This window comes from Ictalurus punctatus, chromosome 27, assembly GCF_001660625.3.
Source record: "Ictalurus punctatus breed USDA103 chromosome 27, Coco_2.0, whole genome shotgun sequence".
Classification (NCBI taxonomy): domain Eukaryota; kingdom Metazoa; phylum Chordata; class Actinopteri; order Siluriformes; family Ictaluridae; genus Ictalurus; species Ictalurus punctatus.
Window position 1 is genome coordinate 15,334,332 of NC_030442.2, and position 6,096 is coordinate 15,340,427.

The 6,096-nt window shown below is 39.0% G+C and overlaps 1 long non-coding RNA gene across 2 annotated transcripts; it reads left to right on the forward strand.

The window, feature by feature from the left end:
* Window positions 1-4,759, forward strand: LOC108259265 (uncharacterized). 2 transcript variants are annotated; one of them, XR_008393681.1, is made up of 3 exons: window positions 1-1,059; window positions 2,540-2,755; window positions 4,152-4,759. It is a non-coding gene; the product is annotated as an uncharacterized LOC108259265 (long non-coding RNA). The 2 variants fall into 2 exon arrangements; XR_001810864.3 differs by lacking the exon at window positions 1-1,059 and having other exon boundaries at window positions 1,080-2,755.
* Window positions 4,760-6,096: the final 1,337 nt, after the last annotated feature.

Consider the following 6,096-nt stretch of genomic DNA (forward strand, 5'->3'; position numbering starts at 1 on the left):
GATAAAGGTTTTTGGTCTGTTGGTGGAAACTAACTCTTGCTTTGCGTGCATTCTGCCTCGTTCATAAGCTGCTTTGAAAAAAATAAATAAATGTGAAGTTATTATAAACCCTGTACTTACCTCTGGAGCTCAAACATCCAAAACAGCAAGTTTAGCAAACGTAGCTAATCTGGTTGTGCTAAAGTTTAAAAATGTTTCAGCTTGTGATAATGAAGGAGCTGATGTCTCGGTGTTTTACTATAAACGACATTTTGTCACGTTCCTTTTGTCCTAAGGGTGTGCAAACTTTTGTACTCAGCTGTACATGTAGAAACTACAATTGGACTTTATTTATTTTCTTTCTCACAGTTCCTGTACACTGCGATCTCAACCTTGGCTCGGTGCTCACAGAACTCAAACATGTAGAACCTAATCATATTTTGTTTATGTATTTATTTTTTTGAATATCTTTTAAAACCTTTCTCCCACTTTCTGAAAAAAACAAAAAAAAAACAACATTGGTCATAAAGTCTTAACGTCAGAGTCTATTTTTTGTTCCGTTTTAAGTGTTTAAGAAGTCGAGTCTTCAAAAGATTGCTAAGGTTATGGATTATTACGGATAAAGCAGATTCCTGGCAATGACCAGTCATCTGATCATTCCATAATATAACACTAGAAAAATTGCTTTTATTAATAATAAGTGCTTGAAATAAAGGCAGGTTGTTGATTGATGTATCCAGGCAGTCAGCTTGCTCCATCATCCATAGATGAGCTTTCGGTCTGATTTGCTAAATAATACATATGAAGATTATGAAGCATCCATCCATCCATCCATTCATTTTCAATACCGCTTATTCTACACAGGGTCACAGGGAGCCTGGAGCCTATCCCAGGGGATCCGGGGCACGAGGCGGGGGACAACCTGAATGGGGTGCCAAAGCATCACAGGGCACGGTCTCACGCTATGGATAATTCGGAAATGCAAATCAGCCTGCAACACTCGGGGAGGAAACCGGAGTACCCAGAGGAAACCTGCAAACTCCAGGGGAACATGCAAACTCCACACACACGAGGGCAGAGGTGGGATTTAAAGCATGAAGTCTTTATTTTATTTATTGCATTATTATTATTATTGTTATTATTATTATTATTATTGCACTTGTTCTAATACATAATTGTTTCTATAGCAACAGCTCATACACAAGGACTTGTAAGGACTTGTACAGCGGACGCTCCACGTGATGTAAAATAATCATGCATAGATTTAAAAACATGGTCTCATTTAACCGAGAAAAACGTATGATTGTTGATGTGAAGGTTTTTTCGTTGCTGTTGTTTTAAGAGACGTTTATGTCACAACATGTGTCAGTGCTTTGTGCCAGTCATGGTGCTTCTGGGTTCTGTGTTAAGTTAAACGTTGTAATGGTTACTACGGATCAGGCCGTATCACACCACCCCAGTGTGGATTACTGTAGTATAAACCACACCGTCTGTCATGTTATTCTGTCCTTCCTTATTTTATTTCAGATTGTTTTTTGTTTTGTTTTCAATATATATTTTTGAATTTTAGAGATGGTATTTTTGTTTGCCTAGATTAAAACCAGCTGTGTAAACTAGCTAGTTGCGAGTTGAATTGGAATAATTGTGAATATTTTGGTTTTGGGTCATACAGACACTTTTATAATAGGCGTTCATCCTGTAATAGTGAGTGTTATAGCGGTAGTGTGTTCGAGTGGGTAAACACGTCTATTGTTTTGAGAAGTTTATATAACTCCAGCCCGGACAAGCCTGTGCTAAAAGGGAATTTAGCGATTAGTCTCTGACTTGCAACGTTCCAGTTTTCCCTCATAGGAGTTCATGACCTTAGTGACGTTTTAAAACCATGTTTATCAGATTGTGCAAGAACAATGAGTGTATTGTGTGTATTAACTTGGCACTCGGAACTGTCAGATTAATCCCCGTAGTGGAAAAGGCCACAGTGCAACCCAGTTAAAAAATATCTTGCAGTGGCGTTTTTCTACCAGAAGAGGCAGGATTCTAAAACTTTACATAAATCAGCTGTAAAAAATAAAGTGCCCAAAGTGCGTACTAACAATAAACTTTGTCTTGTAGCGGTGATCGTGTCAGTGTTGTTGACTCTTTAAACCTCAAAAGGCCCTAAAAAGAGAGACTAGATTTGAATTAACATCATTTGACCTCTTGCTTATGTTGCTATGAATGCAGAGTGATTGACAGCCAAAACTGTACCGTCGCTATGCGTGCCACACGGGTAAATCTCAACCTGCGTTGCCTGGCGAGTGAACGACAATAAGCTGGCTGTCATCCGAGTCAAACAAAACCGCGTAACCCGAGACCAAGGAGGAACGCTGTTCTGTAGTCATAGGAATCATCTCCCCTCCTTCCACAACAGTGCCGAAGCAACACTACTTTACTCATGACTTCAAACGCTTAGGCTCCAGAAACCTCCTGCCGTCAAACATCATCAGACTGCCAGAGTTTGAAGACGTCTTGCATGACATATAAGTTTTTGTTGACTCGTTCATCTTCTAACCCTGTTCAGGACAGCAAGAGCTTCTCTCAGAGTGCACCATGGGGTGTAGCGCGAGTAAATCCCTTAAAGTCGTAAAGGTCGCAGAAACCATCGGGGATGCCGACGAGAACGTCGACTCGAAGGGGTCGGACGATGGAGATGCGAACTCGAAAGCAGGGGACGATGCCGACGACGCCGGGAACGACGAGAGCTGATGACGTTTCTCCTGCACGCGTTACTTTTAAGGTGAGATTCTTCTTTAACATTCTCTGGCTTCATCGTTTACAGAATACAGATGCACTGTAAACATAAAACCCTCAAGGGTTCTTCGGTTGCTGTTCTGGGAGAACCCTTAAAGATCCCACCCTTAGAATGTAGAACTTTGTGAGGAAGCTTTGCAAAGAACCCCCCTGACAAACCCTAAAAGAGTGAGTAGCTTTCTTATTAGTATTACTGTACAGTCTAAACTCTCTAGAGTTCTTTGGTTCTTTGTCTGTCTGGGAGAACCTTAGCAGGGTTCCCTGATCAGAATAGGCTCAGAAAAGTTGACCATTTTCAGGTCAAGCCCTTGTTTCTAAAAGTTGGGGTTAGTGATTGATTCTTGGTTGTTACTGAATAATAATTTTTAAGGGGAACAAGTCAATAAAAAAATAATAACCCTGAGCATTTAAGGAGTTAAAAGAGATCATAGTTTGAAAAATGCTGTAAGATGAAGTTTCCATCCATGTATTCCATCCAACGCCGGGCCATCGGGGTTATGTTATTGGGTAATTTTCTAATATTTTTCAAATTACTTGATATATTTAAAAATGTTTACTGTTGTATTAGTTAATATACGGTATTAACAGCGATTTCCGATCAATCTGTGTATTAATAAACAGTTTATAACTGAACCTTTAATGTAAGGTGATTTCATGTTGGGTGTCATGATGGTGCAACAGATTACCTCAGCTCCAGGGTTCATTCCTGAGCTGATGTTTCTGTCTGCGTGGAGTGTCACATGTTCTCCTCGTGTCCGTGAGGGTTTCCTCCATGTTTTCCGCTTTCCACCATGTCCCTGACTACTTTTACTACCTACTACTACTCCTGCTACTGCTACCACTACTACTACTACGACTACTACTAATACTGCTGCTACTACTACTATAACTACTAATACCAGTACTATTACTACTACTACTATCACTACTACTAATACTACTACTACTATTACTATTACTACTACTACTACTACTATGACTACTAATACCAGTACTATTACTACTACTACTACTACTACTACTCCTATTACTATTACTACTACTACTACTCCTATTTATATTATTATTATTACTACTACTAATACTACTTTTGCTATCAATACTACTACTACTCCTATTACTATTACTACTACTACCACTACTACTTTTGCTACTACTAATACTACTAATAATAATACCAATAATAATACTAAAGTAATATATGGCAACATTAGAAATGCTTTCAAAGTAACACCATGTGAAAACTTGCCCAGATCAACACAAATGTCCGTCTGTAATACATGCGTGCGAGACTGTTTTTTGAAATTGATTTTTTTTTTTTGTTTTTGACTTTTTTCCCTCTTACAGCTGATGATGTTTTTTGCCCCTCCTCTTTCTTGCAGACTCCATAAAGTTCTCCACACCTGGAGGATGATCCTGGATCCACTCAGATCCAGAAGATCCTGGATCCCCAAGACCTATAGATGCAGTCCAGTACAAAATTTTGCACCACCCCCCTTTTCCCATTTTACAACAATTACAGTGTACCTAGGTTTTAGAAAGAAAGAGAATTTGAAGAAGTTAAATATGAAATGTGGGTGTATCCTGCAACAAGACAACAGGATAAATCAACAGAAATCTATTTTTGAAAAGAAGTGAAGAAGGCAGAGGTTGACGTCGGTGTGTGGTGAATGTTACTATTAGAATTTAAAACCTCAAAAAAGGATGCGAAAGATGTAGAAGGGAAATGCTGGGCATACATGCCTAGGAGACATATTTAAGAGGGGAGATGAAAACTTTTGAACTGATATAATTTGCACTCTTTTCACTTTTAATATCCCAACACAGTGTGACCATTTTTCTGATTTGAGTCTCAATAACAAAGAAGCATTTTTTTTTTTAAAAACATAACTCCAAATATCTTGTGTTAAATGTGTTAAATTGTCTAGACGTGCTACACCTAGTGTCTAAATGCTCAATTAGCCAAAATAAATAATCGACATTGAAAAAACCAAATGTGTTCTATTATCTTATAACGAGAATCCAGCTGTTATCAGTTATGTAATAATAAAAGCAATATTGTTAGCATTCCTTCCCCCTTCTCAAATCACTACATGAAAACATGGACATTTAGTATATGATGAATTATTGATAAATGAGTTTTGGTGAAATTAGTTTTTGATTAAAAGTGCACGACAAGCCTGCATTACTTCCACTGTCCACCAGGTGTCTCCAGAACTCTTGTTTTACTGACAAAACCACCAGCAGAGGGCAACATCGCTCCACCACAATCCTGCAAACTTTCCTCCCTCTACAGAACAGTAAATCTGCTTGAATTTCATGGTTTAGATTTATTAGCAGAGACACGATCGAGCTCGAATGAAACAACCAATTCTGCACAGCTCTATCACACCCACACCCCCCCCCCCCCACACACACACACACACACAGAGTCTAGTGGGAAATTTCCTATTAAAAAAAAAAGACTATTATACAAATGCAAGCTGCTTTTGATTAGATAAATGTGAATCACTTTTCACCAAAAAATGGTGATGAATAGCTTTTTAATTTCTGGATGAACGAAAGTACACTCTTTCTCTGCTGATTGATCAGAACACACACCTGCCGCAGAGAGTGCGTGCTTTATTATCTCATTATCAGTTAATTAATATGCAGGCACAAATGGCCCGTTATCTCAGCGGTTGTGTTTGGCCAGAATGAGGCTCTGATGAGTTAATGGCTGCAGAATGGATGGTTTTCAGGTGGGACGGAATCGGAGCAAGGCCGCTGACTGACATCTCATTTGACAGCGCTGAGTGACATCAGCTTTAATAGATGTCCTGGAGGATGTGGGTTGTAGTGGCCCGATATGATGGTGTGGACGAGACGTGGAAGTGAAGTCTGACTCTGTGTGATGAGCTTCAGCTCACTGCTGGTTAGATCTGCTTCACAGGGCAATAAGAAAGGATTTTAGGCAGAGCCAGAGATAGTCTGGAAACTATTAGAGGCGCTTTCTTTAGAGGAGAAGAGGGTTTTTCATCATCCTATTCCACGGAGGCACTTCTTCAGGGGCTGAGTGTAAAATTATGTCTGACGGAAGGTATTTCGTTTAGTTTTCTTTGTCCTGCTCTATAATTACAGCCATGACCTTAATCACCATTAAGCTGTATATTAACTTTCTTATCATGGTTTATGTTTCTTTTATTCTCATGCTCTCTCTCTCTCTTTCTCTCTCTCCAGTGGATGTACCACACCAATTCCAAAAACGTTGGGACTCTGTGTAAAATGTAAATAAAGAAACCCGTATGTTATTCACAATAGAACATAGAAAACGTATCAAATGTTTAC